Source organism: Phyllobates terribilis, unplaced genomic scaffold (genome assembly GCF_046119375.1).
Source record: "Phyllobates terribilis strain yellow unplaced genomic scaffold, ASM4611937v1 Scaffold_4__5_contigs__length_816908805, whole genome shotgun sequence".
Classification (NCBI taxonomy): Eukaryota; Metazoa; Chordata; class Amphibia; order Anura; family Dendrobatidae; genus Phyllobates; species Phyllobates terribilis.
This window is the reverse complement of record NW_027362764.1, coordinates 301,842,788-301,864,982: the sequence shown is the minus strand read 5'-3', so window position 1 is coordinate 301,864,982 and position 22,195 is coordinate 301,842,788.

Sequence of the window (22,195 nt, the reverse complement as noted above, 5' to 3'; positions counted from 1 at the left end):
AAAGTCTATGCTTCACTCCATTTCTATGAAGTGGTTCCACCATATTGGTTTTTCTTTTGTCCAATTGACGTATTCTCATGTGTTGTATTTATTTTTTTAATTTGTTGTATTTTATGCTTTTAGCGCTGTCAGCCATTTTTCCCTGATGGTTGTGATGAGGTCTTCTATCTTCTATCCTTATTTCCATTGAAGTGCAAGGACTGGCCTAACATGGATATAGACAACGTGCTCAAATCTCTCAGATGAACTATCTTTGGATGAATTATGTCTAGAGATGAGCGGTGTTCGAACACGAACGATTTGAAAAAAATTCGGCTGTTCGATAACTGTTCGTGCACCAAAATCATAACTGGAATTTTTCTCAGTAATGATGAAAATTAATGTTAAAACGCAGTTTGAGTGTACAGCGGGGCGGGGGGAGGGGCAGGGGATGGATCTCTGCAGGAATAATGACGATCTCCATTTTTTTTTCTCTTTCCCGCATTTACAGTGGGGAGGTGCAGTCTGTAAGCCTATCAGCAGCGCACACACGGAGCGAACTGCTTTTTTTCACACAAGCAAGGGCATGTGTCATTGGCAGTGTATGTCACATGTCCACTGCTGCAGCTGCGTGTTAGACGGCACCGCTGTTGCTGTGTACGCTATACTTTGTTAATTTCAAGCCAATTTTCGCACAAATCTATAGATAGCTTGGGAGTAGGGAAGAGTTGTGATTGCAGTCCTTTTAAGGACTAGGTTACATCATTTCATACGACTTTTATCAGGCAGGTCTGTGCTCTTAAATAGATAGGTTGGGAGTAAAGACTAATTGTAATTGCAGTCCATTTCAGGGCTAGGTTACATCAGTTCCTATCACTTTTTGCCAGGCAGGTCTGTGCCAGTGCTGTGCAAGTTTTTTTCACAGCATTTGGCTAAATCTAGCAAAGCAAATCCTTTTTGGCCTATTGCAGAGTGTGTTAGTCAGTGGAGTAGCCTATCTGTGTTGCAAGCTACACCACCTGTGTATAGAATACAATTTTTTTTTACTGCACCTAGTGAAGTAAAACCTTTTGGGCATAGCATCATTCTATTAGTCCATCTATACTAATCTCCACCAGGTTGCAAATTCAATATAATTTTTTTCTGCATGTAGCTCTGAAAAAATATTTAGGCTTCTAGCAGTGTGTGGGACTTGTTCTATTAGTCCATCCATACTGACCTCCATCAGGTTGCAAATTCAATATAATTTTTTTCTGCCTCTAGCTCTAAAAAATATTTAGGCTTCTAGCAGTGTGTGGGACTTGTTCTATTAGTCCATCTATACTGACCTCCATCAGGTTGCAAATTCAATATAATTTTTTTCTGCATCTAGCTCAGAAAAAATATTTCAGCTTGTAGCAGTGTGTGGGACTTGTTCTATTAGTCCATCTATACTAACCTCCATCAGGTTGCAAATTCAATATAATTTTTTTCTGCATCTAGCTCTGAAAAAATATTTAGGCTTCTAGCAGTGTGTGGGACTTGTTTTATTAGTCCATCTATACTAATCTCCATCAGGTTGCAAATTCAATATCATTTTTTTTTGTATCTAGCTCCGAAAAAATATTACATCTTGTAGCAGTGTGTGGGACTTGTTCTATTAGTCCATCTATACTGACCTCCATCAGGTTGCAAATTCAATATAATTTTTTTCTGCATCAAGCTCTGAAAAAATATTTCGGCTTCCAACAGTGTGTCGGACTTGTTCTATTAGTCCATCTATACTAACCTCCATCAGGTTGCAAATTCAATATAATTTCTTTCTGCATCTAGCTCTGAAAAAATATTTCAGCTTGTAGCAGTGTGTGGGACTTGTTCTATTAGTCCATCTATACTGACCTCCATCAGGTTGCAAATTCAATATAATTTTTTTCTGCATCAAGCTCTGAAAAAATATTTCGGCTTCCAACAGTGTGTCGGACTTGTTCTATTAGTCCATCTATACTAACCTCCATCAGGTTGCAAATTCAATATAATTTTTTTCTGCAGGTAGCTCTGAAAAAATATTTCAGCTTGTAGCAGTGTGTGGGACTTGTTCTATTAGTCCATCTATACTAACCTCCATCAGGTTGCAAATTCAATATAATTTTTTTCTGCATTTAGCTCTGAAAAAATATTTCAGCTTGTAGCAGTGTCTGGGACTTGTTCTATTAATCCATCTATACTGACCTCCATGAGGTTGCAAATTGAATATAATTTTTTTCTGCATCGAGGTCTGAAAAAATATTTAGGCTTCTAGCAGTGTGTGGGACTTGTTCTATTAGTCCATCTATACTAACCTCCATCAGGTTGCAAATTCAATATAATTTTTTTCTGCATGTAGCTCTGAAAAAATATTTCAGCTTGTAGCAGTGTGTGGGACTTGTTCTATTAGTCCATCTATACTGACCTCCATCAGGTTGCAAATTCAATATAATTTTTTTCTGCATCTAGCTCTGAAAAAATATTTCGGCTTCTAGCAGTGTGTGGGACTTGTTCTATTAGTCCATCTATACTAACCTCCATCACGTTGCAAATTCAATATTATTTTTTTCTGCATTTATCTCTGAAAAAATTTTTCAGCTTGTAGCAGTGTGTGGGACTTGTTCTATTAGTCCATCTATACTAACCTCCATCAGGTTGCAAATTCAATATAATTTTTTTCTGCATCTAGCTCTGAAAAAATATTTAGGCTTCTAGCAGTGTGTGGGACTTGTTCTATTAGTCCATTTATACTGACCTCTATCAGGTTGCAAATTCAATATAATTTTTTTCTGCATGTAGCTTTGGAAAAATATTTCAGCTTGTAGCAGTGTGTGGGACTTGTTCTATTAGTCCATCTATACAGACCTCCATCAGGTTGCAAATTCATTATAATTTTTTTCTGCATCTAGCTCTGAAAAAATATTTCAGCTTGTAGCAGTGTGGGGGACTTTTTCTATTAGTCCATCTATACTGACCTCCATCAGGTTGCAAATTCAATATAATTTTTTTCTGCATCTACCTCTGAAAAAATATTTCAGCTTCTAGCAGTTTGTGGGGCTTGTTCTATTAGTCCATCTATACTGACCTCCATCAGGTTGCAAATTTAATATAATTTTAATCTGCATCTAACCCAGCCAATAGTTTTGGCCTAATACCACAGTTTGGCCACTCAGCTCTGCTCGGTTCCCATCCCTTGTTTTTTTGTGCAAACAACTCCAGAGTTGTGAATTAGTTAACCACCAAAATGAGTGTAAAAAGGCCTGCTGCTGGTGGAAAGGGGAATAGGCGTGTTGGGAAGAGGAAAAAAAGGTTGTTTCCGTGGGGTAGGTGTTAAAGCAACAGTAACATCTGCAGAAGAAAGACCATCTTCCAGCCAAACTAAAATGTCTACTTCTTTTAGCGGACAATGTGATAAGATCCCTTTCTTACGGTCACGCCAATCGCTACAAATTCCAGATGAGGCACAAAAACAGCAGGTGCTTCAACGGATATCAAGTGCTCCTTTAAGTGGGCTCTCCTCCACCTCAACTTCAACATCACAAATACTCCAGTCCTCAGAGGTGTCACCCCAATCGCACTTGCTTCCTCACAGCTCCCAAGTCTCCAGTTCCCCGTCTGAGTATGGGGTAGAACAGATGGTTGAGTCTGCAGAGCTGTTTACTCATACTATAGCCTGGGAATCAGAGGTCGGCTCCAGAGCTTCTGTGAATCCAGACGAGGAAATGATCTGCACTGATGCCCAGAATCTTTATGAGTCGGATCCAGGACCAGACGCAGAAGGTTCTGACCATAATGTAGACCCTCGTTCCCAAACTGTAACTCCTGTTGGTGGAGAAAATGAGGAAGACGATGATGAGACTCAAATACCTGATTGGAGCGACAACTTTAGTTTTTTGTCAGGGCAGGAACAGGTTGGCTCTGAGGACGACGGGTGTGATAACACACAGGGTGATGATGATGAGGTTGGAGATCCCACATACTGTCAACCCACAGTCAGCCAAGAGATGAGGTCAGCAGAGGAGGTGGAGGAGGATGCTAGTGATGATGAGGTCAGGTTGCACCATCCTGGACAGAGACGTAGTACTGGAAGCACGTCAACAACGGCATCCTCAAACACAACTCTGCCTCTGACCACAAGTCGTGGTGGCTCTTCAGGTCGCATGGGTGCTAAGCCTTGCATAGCCTGGCCATTTTTTCAGATCGATAAAGATGATCCAACTCGTGTTATCTGTAACATTTGTCAGCAAAAGCTAAGTAGAGGCCAAAAAATACATAGTTTGAGTACTTCATGCATGAACCGGCACATGGACATGAAGCATAAGTTGCAGTGGGAAGCTCACTGTGCTACAATGCGGCCTAGCCGGCCGGGCCAACCACCGTCTGCCACATCTTGGGCATACGCGGTCTCTTCATCCTCTGTGACTGGGGGGACAGCAGTCACACCTGTTTTGGGACGCAGACCTGCCACCTCTTTACCCGCAACAGCCAGCGTGATTGGCAGGTCATCATTTTCTTTGGAGGTGGTAACACCAGCTGGTGTTGAGCGCTGTCCAACATTGATAGCACCACCTTTGGATCAAGGCAACCTAACATGTCCGCCTGCATCTTCCTCACAGACCGGCAGTTTGCCGGGGACACCCTTCTCAACCCCGTCTAAGCACAACAGCCAGCCCTCGGTCCCTCAGATGTGGACAAGTAAAAGACCATTTCCTCCTAGCCACGAGAAAGCTAAGAGGTAGTATTTCACCATCTGCAAGCTCTTGGCTACAGAAATGCTGCCTTTCCGCCAGGTGGACACAGAGGATTTTCGAGACCTTATGTCCGGCGCAGTGCCCCAGTACCAGATGCCCAGTCGGCACTACTTCTCAAAGAAAGGTGTGCCTGCGCTCAACCAGCATGTCGCACACAACATCACCACTTCTTTGAGAAACTCTGTGTGTGGCAGGGTGCATTTCACCACAAACACTTGGACGAGTAGGCATGGACAGGGGCGTTACATGTCGCTGACAGGGCACTGGGTAACTATGGTAACAGCAGGACAAGGGGCTGCTGTCCAAGTCTTGCCGTCCCCACGAGTTGTGCGTCAATCCTCTTTATCTCAAAGTTCCTCCACTGCTTCTGCCTCCTCAACCTCCTATCAGCTCTCCACCTGCACCCAAAGCCTGTCTTGTCATGCCACAAGCTTTCTAACTGCGCAGAAGGGATCCTGCACACCTCCTTACTATGCTGGCAGTAGGGCTCAACGTCATCAGGCGGTTTTTACTTTGAAATGTCTTGGAAATGTGAGTCACACAGCTGAGGAGTTGTGGTCAGCTCTGGAGAACCAATTTCATGAATGGTTGTCAACACTGGACCTGAAACCAGGGAAGGCCGTGTGCGACAATGCTGCAAACCTGGGTGCGGCCCTTCGCCGGGGCAATGTCACACACGTGCCTTGTATGGCTCACGTGTTGAACCTGGTTGTCCAGCATTTTTTAGCCCACTATCCCGGACTAGATGGCCTTCTGCAGAGGGCACGGTCGCTGTGTGCTCACTTCCGCCGTTCGCATCCCGCAGCTCAGCGATTTACATCTCTACAGAAGTCGTTGGGCCTGCCACTTCACCGGCTAAAATGCGATGTGCCTACCCGGTGGAATTCAACTCTGCACATGTTGCAGCGACTGTGGCAGCACCGACCAGCCCTGGTGCAATACGTTCTGAGGTATAGCCTGGGCCAACGAGATCCAGAGGTGGGGCAAATCACGCTGGAGGAGTGGTCTCAGATCAGGGACCTATGCACCCTTCTGCACAGTTTTGAAATGGCGATGAAGATGTTTAGTGCTGACGATGCCATTATCAGCATGACTATTCCAGTGATTTACATGCTGGAGCACATGTTAAACAGAATTCGGAGTCAGGTGGTGGCACAAGAGGAGGTGGAGGAAGTAGAGGAGGAGGAGTTGTATGCGGAAGAGCTAACATCTGCAAGGTCCAGACGGTCGGCAGCACCAAGGCGGCAGGCATGTGAGGGTGGGGGAGATGGTTTTACCAGGGCGCATGGTAGCAGCAAAACTAGTGAGGAAGGTGCAGGAGCCCAGGAAGAAGTGGAGGACGAACTGATGGAAGACTCATCAGATGAGGGAGACCTTGATCACATTTATGTTGTGAGAGGTTGGGGGGAGAGGACAGAGGAAGGAAGCATGATTGTTACCTCGATAACAACACAACAGGGACTTGGTGCTCCTGGATGCGCAAGACACATGAGTGCATTCTTGCTGCACTACCTGCAACATGACCCTCGAATTGTGAGAATTCGAAATAATCCTGACTACTGGGTTGCCACACTGTTAGATCCCCGGTACAAAAGTAAATTTGCAGAAACTATTCCTGCCATAGAAAGGGATGCACGCATGCAGGAGTATCAGCAGAGACTGTTGCAGAATCTTACATGTGCTTTTCCACAAAACAACAGTGGTGCACGTAGTGAATCTCACAGTTCCAACTTGCCAACCGTGGGACCGTCGAGTGTTCAGCAATCAAACCGTAACAGAAACACAGAATCTGCTGGTAACATCAATTTTGCGGAATCATTTCACCACTTTTTTAGCCCATCCTTTGCAAGGCCACAGGAGACAAGAAGTCTGACACATAGTCAACACCTAGAGACGATGGTACAGGAGTATCTCCAAGTAAACATTGAAGTCATGACTGTGTCACTAGACCCTTGCTCTTTTTGGGCTTCCAATCTGGATAAATGGACGGAGCTCGCCACTTACGCCTTGGAGATCTTGTCATGCCCCGCAGCCAGCGTTCTGTCTGATCGTGTGTTCAGTGCTGCTGGTGGTGTGCTGACAGATAAGCGCACGCGGTTCTCCACTGATAATGTAGACAGACTCACGTTCATAAAGATGAACAAATCATGGATCCGAAATGACTTTTCTACCCCTGTGTCATCCTGGGGAGAGTAAAAGCATGATGATTTGTTAAAATCACCTCACCAACCATTTTAAGTTTTAAAATTACTAATCATGTTTATCTGTATCTTGGCTGGAAAATAATTTGGGCTTTGTAGCAGTGTGCAGTACTGATTCTATTAGGCCATCTATACTAAGCTCCACCAGATTTAAAATTACTAATCATGTTTATCTGTATCTTGGCTGGAAAATAATTTAGGCTTTGTAGCAGTGTGCAGCACTGATTCTATTAGGCCATCTATACTAAGCTCCACCAGCTTTCAAATTAATAATAATTTTTAGCTGCATCTAGCCTGGAAAATAATTTTGGGTCTACTAGATGCGCAAGACACATGAGTGCCTTCTTGCTGCACTACCTGCAACATGACCCTCAGATTGTCAGAATTCAAAGTAATCCTGACTACTGGGTTGCCACACGCTTAGATCCCCCACACTCTTCGATCAACCTTTTCATTTTAATAAAGAACAAAAAAATGGTCATTTTTGAAAATATAAGCATTAGCAGGTTATTAGAAACTGAAATCAAACAGTTTTCAACTCAAAACTTTATTCTAGGTGATGTTACATTTGCACATAGGACCCCTTGTTCGAAAGGAGCTTCTGAACTGTCTCATCCATTGAATTTGTCAGGTTTTGGATGGTTTCTGCTTCAATTGTTTTGCATGAGGACAGAATACCCTCCCAGAGCTGTTGCTTAGATGTGAACTGCCTCCCGCCATCATAGACACTCATTTTGATGATGCTCCAGAGGTTCTGAATGGCGTTGAGGTCAGGGGAGCATGGGGGGTCACACCATAAGTTTGTCCCCTTTTCTGCCCATATCAGCCAGAGATGCAGATGTGTTATGTGCAGCATGAGACGGTGCATTATCATGCATGAAAATGATCTTGCTGTGGAATACACGGTTCTTCTTCTTGAACCATGGCAGGAAGTACTGTTTGAGAAACTCCACATACATTATGGAGTTCATCTTTACCCCTTCAGGGATCCTAAAGGGGCCGACAATCTCTCTCCCCATGATTCCAGCCCAAAACATTACTCCACCTCCTCCTTGTTGGAGCTGTAGCCGTGTTTGCGTGGGGTGTCCGTCAACCAGCCATCCTCCACTCCATCCATCTGGACCATCGAGCGTTGTACGGCACTCATCGGTGAATAAAACAGTTTTGAAGTCAGTCTTCATGTATTGTTTTGCCCACTGGAGCCGTTTCTGCTTGTGTGCAGTGGATAGAGGAGGTCGACAGGATGGCTTACGCACAGCTGCAAACCTCTGAAGGACTCTGCATCTTGTTGTTCGGGGGAGGTTGGAGGCACCAGCAGCTTCAAAAACTTGTCTGCTGCTATGACAAGGCTTTTTTGCCGCTGCTCTTTTAACCTGACGTAATTGCCTGTAGGAAAGAGTCCTCAATTTTCCCTTATCAGCACGCACACGTGTATACTGTGAATCAGATACATACTTCTTGATTGTGCGATGATCAGGATGAAATGTCTTGGCAATGTTGATTGTAGTCATGCCTTGACCTAAACACTCCACAATTTGTTGCTTCTCAGCAGCCGACACATCCTTTTTCTTTCCCATTTTGGCAGAAAATGTAGGCTGCTTAAAAATGTGGGACAGCCTTCTTAAGTAGTCTTGCCTTTCATTGGACACACCTGCCAAACTAATTAGCACAGGTGTCTGCAATTGCTTACAGTGATATAAAGAGCCCTGACACACATCACCATCAATGAGTTTAACTGACAAACAAACAAATTCTTCCCTTATCACTCCTAAACACTTTTTGCATAATAATTTGGAACACAGTGTACATGTGCTTTTCCACAAAACACCAGTGGTTCACGTAGTGAATCTTACAGTTCTAACTTGCCAACCGTGGTCTGTATGGGGTTGTTCAATAAAGGGCCCAAAATTAAGATAACATAGACGGGAGAGGTCTCTATGAATAGGAATTCATAAGTATTTGATACCCTGTGAGGGCCAGGCAAAGGGAAAGTTGGACTGGATTGAATCCTGTATGGATTTGGGGAGGGAGACATCAAGGGCCTCAGACTTCGCTGCATTGACTTTAAAATTTGACCATGTAACAAAGTGATCTATTTCAGCCATAACAGCAGGGATGGATATATGTGATTGAGTGATATATACTAGGACATCATCAGCAAATGCAGAGTACTTGTACTCGGTGCCTCCCACCTCAATCCACCTAATATTGGGGTCATGGCAAATTGATGAGAGCAGGTGCTCCATCACTAGGATGTATAAGAGAGGGGACAGAGGACATCCCTGCCTTGTCCCAATGGTGATTATGAAAGGTGATGAAAATATTCTGATGCGCCCCCTGGGCCTTGGGACACCCGGAGCCGGACCCTTTTTGGTGGATGCTGGTGGTTGTAGTCTCCGTGGCGGCGACCCGGTTCCATGGCTCAGGGCGGTCAAACCAGTGGCGGAACTATTTATGTGGTTTTGATGTTTAAAGGTCCGACTACGCCACCCGTGGATTGCGGTCAGAGTGAACCGCCGCTGCAGGGCAGACCGCTGAGGCTGGTGTTGTGGGTGCAGCAGAGCGTAGTATAACTCCCCACGGGAGGAGTATAGCCTCAGGGCAGTGTATGCGGAAGATGGGGGTGATGGTGCAGGGCAGCAGCAGTAACGACACGGAGTCAGTGATGCAGTCCAGGGCCTTTACTCACAGTTCTTATTATCCAGACCACTTCTGCAGGTAACGGCTGCTCACGTAGTACTGTGCTCACCAGGTGAGGGGCTCAGACAACTCCCAGATAACTTTAGAGCGCTTCACAGGACCCCCTTTGTGTGTACTTTGTCGGGCCTTTCTTACCAATGCTTCTGTCTGGCTGCCTCGGGCCTCCTCTTGGTAAACTTGGCGCCAGTTTCCCTGACCCTATGTGGTGCCTTCCTAGCGGGTGTAGCGAGGGGCTGCGCCACATAAAATGTCACAGCCTCCGGTTTCTAGCTGAGGGTCGTTTCCCGCCTCCACTAGTTTCGGGGACCGGTCTCCCCCTTTGGCCTGACCCCTCCACGCAGGTGGATTCGGGCGTGCGGTGGCGACTCGCCCGTCCGCACCCCTGGGATCCCTTCGTTCCTCGTTCCTGGAGCCTTCTCCGCTCCTCTTCCTTCTTTCTCCCTCTTCCAGGCCTGGGCCTCTGTTACTAGGCCCGCCTCCGGAGCAGAGCTCATGCAGAGCCCCTGCTCCCTGTCACTTCTGCTCAGACTTCTCTGCACTGAACTAAGATGGTGCCCACCTTTTATACTCCCTTCTCAATGCACCCAGGAACTGCTTCCTCCCTGCTCCTGCACTACAGGGTTCGCCTTCCTCGGTGTTCCCTCCCCCCACTTCTGCCAGGGACAGGGACTGTCATGCCCATCTCAGGGGCATATTGGTTGCCTTGCCCCACGGCAATGTGGTGTAATGCATGCAGGTGTCGGGGTCCTGATCCACACTCCATCCTTACCTGAGAGTGAGATATCACACCTCTGGGTGAGGTGCAATACCTCTGTAGCAACCGAGCCCTCAGGGTGCTACAGTTCCATTTATCTTCAGCCTAGGTGACGTATTGCGATACAGGGCCGTGATTTTGGCTATAAAAGGGTCCCCTAGACCCCTACCCCAAGCTTTTTAAGAGAATAATATATGGCGTGCCAGGAGACTCTATGGAATGCTTTCTCAGCATCCAACGAGAGTATCTAATTACAACTTTTTAACTGCATCTAGCCCAGGAAATACTTTGTGCCTAGTAGCAGTGTCTGCTAGTCAGCGGATTATCCCGGCTGTTAAGCAAGCTACACCACCTGTAGTTTGGACACTTAATTTTTTCAAAGGAAATGCTTCGGGACCACGGGATACTCAGTGAAGAGCATCAGGAGGCACCCCAAGGCATAGGGGCTGGGACTGGCGGTAGGACGCCTTGCGGTGGAAAGCCGAGCTCGATCCTTATAAAAGCTTTTTAACTGCAGCAGCTTTAGTGGACGCTACTGGAGCTGGAATTACGCGGCTGCTGGCATGAGACTTGCCCTCCAATAGATCCTTGTAAAAGGATTTAAGTGTATTCATTCAAATTAGAGAGACAATTTAAATTAAAAAGCTTAGATCTGCCTCCACCACAGGGGGGCTCGCTCGACCCACCAGCGGACAGGCACCAGTATTGGGAGAGGGGGGCTGGCCGTCAGGGTCCACCGCAGCTCTGGCACAAAGCCGGCGACATGGAGGTCGCACGGGCAGGAACGGATTGGCCATGTCGGCTTCGCACTTTTTTGGTTTTAGAAGGGCATGACATGCCTATATCTGTGTCTCCCCCTCCTTTTACTCTTCCACCTCTTTTCTTTTCGCATGACTATATATACTTGTCACTTTTCCATGTATTAGTTGTGTCTTCTGAGCAGTTTGTCAGCTTTTGGACACCTTTGAAGGTGTTTTCTATGTGTTTCTATGTGTTTATGTTTGCCTGCCATTGGTTTTATCGGTGTTCGAAGGTGTCCGACGAACAGTTCGGCGAACATACGGGTGTTCGACGAACCGAACTCGAACACTACGGGGGTGGCTCAACACTAATTATGTCTATATAGGCTATCATGTATATGTGGACGTACATCTCATATACATTGGAAAAAAAATTTATTATGATACACACGCACATATTATATATTGGCATTTTTTACACATGCACTTTATGCACCTTGTTACTTTTATGTCATTTACCTCTTATTACACTTTTGTTTATTTCCTTATTCTTTTTTCTACATACATCCACATTATATTAGACTATGTATATGCACATATTATACACATGCACTTCACGTACACCTTTTTACACATTCCTGTATATATTTATATATTGTATACACAATTCTTTTATGCACTCCATCACTTTACTTGTATTTATCTGCTTTTATGCTATGTATGCATTTTGCATTCTTAGATTGTTATTTGACTTGGGGATATTTACACTTTATTTACACATTTTTTACTCACATGACCTTTGATTATGTGACTTCATTCTTTTTCTTAAAATAATTAATTTTTTTTTTTGTATCTATATATTGTATTGATGTATATCTATGTATGCACTAGGTATTATTAATTATTATATATTTTGTGTCATTTTTCTCATATATTTGATATTATTGATTTGACATGTGCAGTAGTAATTTGATTATATGATTTTATTTTTCTATCATTTTTGTAATTTTTGTATTAATATATATTTTTGTGTGGATGTATATTCATTTATGTACGTACTGTGAATTACATATATTGTGCCATTTTTATATGCTTTGATATGACTGTATTGACCTCTATAGTAATAATCATAATCTATCCTTTAGCACGTTGTCACTTTACATTAGTTGTCATTTTACATTAGTTTTGTTAGATAGTTTCTTTAAATTATTCCCATATGATTATTGCCTCTATAGTAATAATCATAATCCATCCCTTAGCACATTGTCACTTTACATTAGTTGTCATTTTACATTGGTTTTGTTCGTTTATTTTCTTCTCTCTGACACTGATCAGGTTGTACATCTATAAACTTACCTCTTCTTTCTCTCTCATCCCATGTTGATGAGCGGTGACGCGTGACCTCCGTGCGCTCTCCTGTGCCTACCGTGATCGGCGTCTCTATGCAGTGCAGGACCTGCGGTCGCGTCTCCCACGTGACCGCGTCACCTAGGTGACTGAACACGTGACCCCTCACATGCTCCGGTCTCCCCAGCTGCATGACGCCGGGCTCGGGCTGATACAGGGGAGCGGCGCGTTAGTAGTGATCACGTGATCCAGCCGTCTCATCCCCATTGGCTGACAGTTTTAATATAACACACACATAGTTACAACCTGCTATCACCACCTGAGGAAGGATGCAAACGAAACGCGCGTGGGGGTGAGTTGTCCACATACATAGCAGGAGCACAAGCTGAGCCAGCGTCCCAAGCCCGTATATTGGTATGAGGTGATTTAATCTATATACTACACACCAATTCAGCCATTCACTATCGATTCATTGTGGCATACCTTGATATATTGGGCTTTACATTTAACTCTCTGTACCTTTCTATATATATATTTTATAATTTTGTTGCCATGAATACCTTTTGGTGTCCTCTACCTATTGTATGATTCATTACCTGTCTTGTGACACATCCAGCCTCATATTGATACTTTTCTATCCTATATATTTATACATATTTTTTGGCCAAAGGATGTGATCATTTAGACAGTCTCATTAACTGTCAGTCTTATATATTTTGACACCTCTATACTCATATGCATATATACATCTATGTGCTAGTACTTGATTTTAGTACTTGGGTTTTGCTAATCGCTTTGGTTACTCATATAATTATTATATTTTTAGTCTACTTGTGCTATGTAGTGGATGCTCTTTTCTGTGCCACCACATATTATGTTTCAATAAAGGTTTCTCTTTTAAATATGGCCGGCTTGTCGGACAATCATTATAGGGTTTTGCTTTTTTTTTCACACAGGAGAGCTGACAGATCCTCTTGTTTAAAATACTACTCTACTTCAGGGTATTTACCTGAGGGGTCCCTAGCATACTGTGACACCCCTTATTACCTGAGGGGCACCTCGCACACTGTGACTCCCCTTATTACCCGAGAGGTCCCTCGCACACTGTAACCCTTTATTACCTGAGGGGCCCCTCGCACACTGTGACAAACCCTATTACCTGAGGGGCCCCTCGCACACTGTGACAAACCCTATTACCTGAGGGTCCCCTCGCACACTGTGACACCTCTAATTAACTGAGGGACCCCTCACACATTGTCACTCCTAATTATCTATGGGCCCCCTTCCCCACTGTGTCACCCTCTAATACTCTGAGGACCTCCACCCCTAACTGCATGAGACATTTAATGAAATAACAGTGCTGAGGCTAGAGAACTAGTTATGACTAGTGTTGAGCCACCCCCGTAGTGTTCGAGTTCGGTTCGGTTCGTCGAACACCCGTGTGTTCGCCGAACTGTTCGTCGAACTGTTCGTCGAACACCTTCGAACACCGTTAAAACCAATGGCAGGCAAACAAAAACACATAGAAACACATAGAAAACACCTTCAAAGGTGTCCAAAAGCTGACAAACTGCTCAGAAGACACAACTAACACATGGAAAAGTGACAAGTACATATAGTCATGCGAAAAGAAAAGAGGTGGAGGAGTAAAAGGAGGGGGAGACATAGATATAGGCATGTCATGCCCTTCTAAAATCCAAAAAGTGAGAAGCCGAGACAGCCAGTCCGCTCCTGCCCGTGCCACCTCCGTGTCGCCGGGTTTGTGCCAGAGCCGCGGTGAACCCTGACGGCCAGCCCCCCTCTCCCAATACTGGTGCCTGTCCGCTGGTGGGTCGAGAGAGCCCCCCTGTGGTGGAGGCAGCTCTAAGCTTTTTAATTTAAATTGTCCCTCTAATTTGAATGAATACACTTTAAATCCATTTACAAGGATCTATTGGAGGGCAAGTCTCATGCCAGCAGCCGCGTAATTCCAGCTCCAGTAGCGTCCACTAAAGCTGCTGCAGTTAAAAAGCTTTTATAAGGATCGAGCTCGGCTGTCCACCGCAAGGCATCCTAGTGCCAGTCCCAGCCCCTATGCCTTGGGGTGCCTCCTGATGCTCTTCACTGAGTATCCCGTGGTCCCGAAGCATTTCCTTTGAAAAAATTAAGTGTCCAAACTACAGGTGGTGTAGCTTGCTTAACAGCCGGGATAATCCGCTGACTAGCAGACACTGCTACTAGGCACAAAGTATTTCCTGGGCTAGATGCAGTTAAAAATTTGTAAGTAGATACTCTCGTTGGATGCTGAGAAAGCATTCCATAGAGTCTCCTGGCACGCCATATATGATTCTCTTAAAAAGCTTGGGGTAGGGGTCTAGGGGACCCTTTTATAGCCAAAATCACGGCCCTGTATCACAATACGTCACCTAGGCTGAAGATAAATGGAACTGTAGCACCGAGGGCTCGGTTGCTACAGACGTATTGCACCTCACCCAGAGGTGTGATATCTCACTCTCAGATAAGGATGGAGTGTGGATCAGGACCCGACACCTGCATGCATTACACCACATTGCCGTGGGGCAGGGCAACCAATATGCCCCTGAGATGGGCACGACAGTCCCTGTCCCTGGCTGGAGTGGGGGGAGGGAACACTGAGGAAGGGGAACCCTGCAGTGCAGGAGCAGGGAGGAAGCAGTTCCTGGGTGCATTGAGAAGGGAGTATAAAAGGTGGGCACCATCTTAGTTCAGTGCAGAGAAGTCTGAGCAGAAGTGGCAGGGAGCAGGGGCTCTGCATGAGCTCTGCTCCGGAGGCGGGCCTAGTAACAGAGGCCCAGGCCTGCAAGAGGGACAAGGAAGGAAGAGGAGCGGAGAAGGCTCCAGGAACGAGGAATGAAGGGATCCCAGGGGTGCGGACGGGCGAGTCGCCACCGCACGCCCGAATCCACCTGCATGGAGGGGTCAGGCCAAAGGGGGAGACCGGTCCCCGAACTAGTGGAGGCAGGAAACGACCCTCAGCTAGAAACCAGAGGCTCTGACATTTTATGTGGCGCAGCCCCTTGCTCCACCCGCTAGGAAGGCACCACATAGGGTCAGGGAAACTGGCGCCAAGTTTACCAAGAGGAGGCCCGAGGCAGCCGGACAGAAGTGTTGGTAAGAAAGGCCAGACAAAGGACACACAAAGGGGGTCCTGTGAAGCGCTCCAAAGTTATCTGGGAGTTGTCTGAGCCCCTCACCTGGTGAGCACAGTACGACGTGGGCAGCCGTTACCTGCAGACGTGGTCTGGATAATAAGAACTGTGAGTAAAGGCCTTGAACTGCATCACTGACTCCGTGTTGTTACTGCTGCTGCCCTGCACCATCACCCCCATCCTCCGCATACACTGCCCTGAGGCTATACTCCTCCCGTGGGGAGTTATGCTACGCTCTGCTGCACCCACAACACCAGCCTTAGCGGTCTGCCCTGTAGCGGCGGTTCACTCTGACCGCAATCCACGGGTGGCGTAGTCGGACATTTAAACATCAAAACCACATAAATAGTTCCGCCACTGGTTTGACCGCCCTGAGCCACGGAACCGGATCGCCGCCACGAAGACTACAACCACCAGCATCCACCAAAAAGGGTCCGGCTCCGGGTGTCCCAAGGCCCAGGGGGTGCGTCAGAACATTTTCATCACCTTTCACAATCACCAATGGGACAAGGCAGGGATGTCCTCTGTCCCCTCTCTTATACATCCTAGTGACGGAGCACCTGCTCTCATCAATTCGCCATAACCCCAATATTAGGTGGATTGAGGTGGGAGGCACCGAGTACAAGTGCTCTCTATTTGCTGATGATGTCCTAGTATATATCACTCAATCACATATATCCATCCCTGCTGTTATGGCTGAAATAGATCACTTTGTTACATGGTAAAATTTTAAAATTAATGCAGCGAAGTCTGAGGCCCTCGATGTCTCCCTCCCTAAATCCATATAGGATTCCATCCAGTCCAACTTTCCCTTTGCCTGGCCCTCACAGGGTATCAAATACTTAGGAATTCCTATTCATAGAGACCTCTCCCATCTATGTTATCTTAATTTTGGGCCCTTTATTGAACAATTCCATACAGACCACGGTTGGCAAGTTAGAACTGTAAGATTCACTACGTGAACCACTGGTGTTTTGTGGAAAAGCACATGTACACCGCGTTCCAAATTATTATGCAAAAAGTGTTTAGGAGTGATAAGGGAAGAATTTGTTTGTTTGTCAGTTAAACTCATTGATGGTGATGTGTGTCAGGGCTCTTTATATCACTGTAAGCAATTGCAGACACCTGTGCTAATTAGTTTGGCAGGTGTGTCCAATGAAAGGCAAGACTACTTAAGAAGGCTCTCTCACATTATTAAGCAGCCTACATTTTCTGCCAAAATGGGAAAGAAAAAGGATGTGTCGGCTGCTGAGAAGCAACAAATTGTGGAGTGTTTAGGTCAAGGCATGACTACAATCAACATTGTGCGATGATCAGGATGAAGTGTCTTGGCAATCAAGAAGTATGTAGCTGATTCACAGTACACACATGTGCGTGCTGATAAGGGCAAATTGAGGACTCTTTCCTACAGGCAATTACGTCAGGTTGAAAGAGCAGCGGCAAAAAAGCCTTGTCATAGCAGCAGACAAGTTTTTGAAGCTGCTTGTGCCTCCAACGTCCCCCAAACAACAAGATGCAGGGTCCTTCAGAGGTTTGCAGCTGTGCATACGCCATCCTGTCGACCTCCTCTATCCACTTCACACAAGCAGAAACGGCTTCAGTGGGCCAAACATTACATGAAGACTGATTTCAAAACTGTTTTGTTCACGGATGAGTGCCGTGCAGCGCTCGATGGTCCAGATGAATGGAGTGGAGGATGGCTGGTTGATGGACACCCCACGCAAACACGGCTACAGCGCCAACAAGGAGGAGGTGGAGTAATGTTTTGGGCTGGAATCATGGGGAGAGAGATTGTCGGCCCCTTTAGGATCCCTGAAGGCGCTAAAGATGAACTCCATAATGTATGTGGATTTTCTCAAACAGCACTTCCTGCCATGGTTCAAGAAGAAGAACCGTGTATTTCACAGCAAGATCATTTTTCTGCATGATAATGCACCATCTCATGCTGCACATAAAACATCTGCATCTCTGGCTGATATGGGCATAAAAGGGGACAAACTTATGGTGTGACCCCCATGCTCCCCTGACCTCTACCCCATTCAGAACCTTTGGAGCATCATTAAAAGGAGTGTCTATGATGGCGGGAGGCAGTTCACATCTAAGCAACAGCTCTGGGAGGGTATTCTGTCCTCATGCAAAACAATTGAAGCAGAAACCATCCAAAACCTGACAAATTCAATGGACGAGAGAGTTCAGAAGCTCCTTTCGAACAAGGGGTCCTATGTGAAAATGTAACATCACCTAGAATAAAGTTTTGAGTTGAAAACTGTTTGATTTCAGTTTCTAACAACCTGCTAATGCTTATAATTTCAAAAATGACCATTTTTTTGGTCTTTATTAAAATGAAAAGGTTGATCGAAAAGTTTGGGGGATCTAAGAGTGTGGCAACCCAGTAGCCATGATTACTTCGAATTCTGACAATATGAGGGTCATGCTGCAGGTAGTGCAGCAAGAAGGCACTTATGTGTCTTGCGCATCTCGGAGCCCCAAAATTATTTTCCGGGCTAGATGCAGCTAAAAATTATTTTTAATTTTAAACCTGGTGAAGCTTATTATAGATGGCCTAATAGGATCAGTGCTGCACACTGCTACAAAGCCCAAATTATTTTCCAGTCAAGATACAGATAAACATGATTAGTAATTTGAAAGCTTAAAATGGTTGGTAGGGTGATTTTAACCAATCATCAAGCTTTTACTCTCCCCAGGATGACACAGGGGTAGAAAAGTCGTTTCGGATCCATGATTTGTTCATCTTTATGAACGTGAGTCTGTCTACATTATCAGTGGAGAGCCGCGTGCGCTTATCTGTCAGCACACCACCAGCAGCGCTGAACACACGTTCAGACAGAACGCTGGCTGCGGGGCATGACAAGATCTCCAAGGCGTAACTGGCTAGCTCCGGCCATTTATCCAGATTGGAAGCCCAAAAAGAGCAAGGGTCCAGTGACACAGTCGTGGCTTCAATGTTTACTTGGAGATACTCCTGTACCATCGTCTCTAGGCGTTGACTATGTGTCAGACTTCTTGTCTCCTGTGGCCTTGCAAAGGATGGGCTAAAAAAGTGGTGAAATGATTCCGCAAAATTGATGTTACCAGCAGATACTGTGGTTCTGTTACGGTTTGAGTGCTGAACACTTGACGGTCCCACGGTTGGCAAGTTGGAACTGTGAGATTCACTACGTGCACCACTGGTATTTTGTGGAAAAGCACATGTAAGATTCTGCAACAGTCTCTGCTGATACTCCTGCATGCGTGCATCCCTTTCTATGGCAGGAATAATTTCTGCAAATTTACTTTTGTACCGGGGATCTAACAGTGTGGCAACCCAGTAGTCAGGATTATTTCTAATTCTCACAATTCGAGGGTCATGTTGCAGGTAGTGCAGCAAGAAGGCACTCATGTGTGTTGCGCATCCAGGAGCACCAAGTTCCTGCTGTGTTGGTGGCGAGGTAACAATCATGCTTCCTTCCTCTGTCCTCTCCCCCCAACCTCGCACAACAGAAATGTGATCAAGGTCTCCCTCATCTGATGAGTCTTCCATCAGTTCGTCCTCCACTTCTTCCTGGGCTCCTGCACCTTCCTCACTAGTTTGGCTGCTACCATGCGCCCTGGTAAAATCATCTCCCCCACCCTCACATGCCTGCCGCCTTGGTGCTGCCGACCGTCTGGACCTTGCAGATGTTAGCCCTTCCGCATACAACTCCTCCTCCTCTACTTCCTCCACCTCCTCTTGTGCCACCACCTGACTCCGAATTCTGTTTAACATGTGCTCCAGCATGTAAATCACCGGAATAGTCATGCTGATAATGGCATCGTCAGCACTAAACATCTTCGTCGCCATTTCAAAACTGTGCAGAAGGGTGCATAGGTCCCTGATCTGAGACCACTCCTCCAGCGTGATTTGCCCCACCTCTGAATCTCGTTGGCCCAGGCTATACGTCAGAACGTATTGCACCAGGGCTTGTCGGTGCTGCCACAGTCGCTGCAACATGTGCAGAGTTGAATTCCACCGGGTAGGCACATCGCATTTTAGCCGGTGAAGGGGCAGGCCCAACGACTTCTGTAGAGATGTAAGTCGCTGAGCTGCGGGATGCGAACGGCGGAAGTGAGCACACAGCGACCGTGCCCTCTGCAGAAGGCCATCTAGTCTGGGATAGTGGGCTAAAAATTGCTGGACAACCAGGTTCAACACGTGAGCCATACAAGGCACGTGTGTGACATTGCCCCGGCGAAGGGCCGCACCCAGGTTTGCAGCATTGTCGCACACGGCCTTCCCTGGTTTCAGGTCCAGTGGAGACAACCATTCATGAAATTGGTTCTCCAGAGCTGACCACAACTCCTCAGCTGTGTGACTCACATTTCCCAGACATTTCAATGTAAAAACCGCCTGATGACGTTGAGCCCTACTGCCAGCATAGTAAGGAGGTGTGCAGGATCCCTTCTGCGCAGTTAGAAAGCTTGTGGCATGACCAGACAGGCTTTGGGTGCAGGTGGAAGACCGAGAGGAGGTTGAGGAGGCAGAAGCAGTGGAGGAACTTTGACATAAAGAGGATTGACGCACAACTCGTGGGGACGGCAAGACTTGGACAGCAGCCCCTTGTCCTGCTGTCACCATAGTTACCCAGTGCCCAGTCAGCGACATGTAACGCCCCTGTCCATGCCTACTCGTCCAAGTGTCTGTGGTGAAATGCACCCTGTCACACACAGAGTTTCTCAAAGAAGCGGTGATGTTGTGTGCGACATGCTGGTGGAGCGCAGGCACACCTTTCTTTGAGAAGTAGTGCCGACTGGGCATCTGGTACTGGGGCACTGCGACGGACATAAGGTCTCGAAAATCCTCTGTGTCCACCAGGCGGAAAGGCATCATTTCTGTAGCCAAGAGCTTGCAGATGGTGAAATTCAACCTCTTAGCTTTCTCATGGCTAGGAGGAAATGGTCTTTTACTTGTCCACATCTGAGGGACCGAGGGCTGGCTATTGTGCTTAGACGGGGTTGATAAGGGTGTCCCCGGCAAACTGCCGGTCTGTGAGGAAGATGCAGGCGGACATGTTAGGTTGCCTTGATCCAAAGGTGGTGCTATCGATGTCGGACAGCACTCAAGACCAGCTGGTGTTACCACCTCCAAAGAAAATGATGACCTGCCAATCACGCTGGCTGTTGCGGGTAAAGAGGTGGCAGGTCTGCGCCCCAAAACAGGTGTGACTGCTGTCCCCCCAGTCACAGAGGATGAAGAGGCCGCGGATGCACAAGATATGGCAGACGGTGGTTGGCCCGGCCGGCTAGGCCGCATTGTAGTGTAGCACCCTGAGGATTCGGCTGCTACAGGGGTATTGCACCTCAACCCAGAGGTGTGATATTCCACTCCCGGGTAAGGATGGCGTGTGGAACTGAGCTCGGTAGGCTGCATGCACTACACACATCCCATTTCCGAGGAACAGGCCGACGGTACTCCCACTTAGAAATGTGCAGGTACGACCGAGTCTGTTCCTGGCTGGAGTGGGAGGGGGGTGGAACATCCCAAGTAGTGTAGGGGCAGATAGGGGGAGCAGCCTGGGTAAAGATAGGAGCTCATTGGGTGCTGGTCACCTGAGCTCACACATAGAGGGAGTATTTAAGGTGGGCACCATCAAAGATCAGGGTCAGTCTGCTGTAGAGGAGGAGTGAGTCAGCCTTTTGCAAAGAGTCTGTTGGAGAGCAGAAGAGCAGAGCAGAGAAGCCTGAGCCAGAGAGAGAGAGGGGAGAAAGAAGGAAAGACCCAGAGGGGGAAGCAGAAGAGAGGACTCCAAGATCCCAAATTAAAACAACGGGTGAAGAGCCGGCATCAGGGTACCGGAACCCAAGCTGGTGGGGGGCAAAAACACACCCCAGCCAGAGACCGGAGGCCGTGGGCAGCGTCTGCCACGGCCACCCACCACATCCACCACGAAGGCATACCACGTGGAGGGTCAGGGAACCCAAGGCCAAGGGTGTCCCAACAGAAGGCCCGAGGGAGCTGGACCTGGGTGGATCACTAGTGGGGACGGCCAGAGAAAGGACTGAAGGAGAGCTCAGGGTCACGCTCCGGACTCGCTTGGGGGTTGGCTGGATCCAGGACCTGGTGGACGCAGCACGGCTCGGGTGGTCACTTGAAGCTGGAGTGACCGGAACATCAGCAGTGAGTAAATACCCTAAACTGCACAACCCGACTCTGTCTTCATTTAACACCTATGCTGCACCACCACAACCCCCATCCTCTGCACCTGACCCCCTGAGGCTATACCCCACCCGTTGGGGGTTATACCACCAAAAGCTGCACCTACACCATCAGCCTCAGCGGACCCTGCTGCAGCGGCGGCCATAGTGACCGCAACACAACGGGTGGCGTAGTCGACAATTAAGAACTTATAACATCTGTAGGACTGCCACATACAACTGAGTTTGACACCCTGGGCACGGACCGGGTCACAGCCACTCGGAAGACTACAACCCCCATCTAATCCGGCTCCGGATATTCCCACTAACGAATATGGCCCAGGGGGCGCGTCAACTTTGGCGTAGTCGGCAGGATTACGTG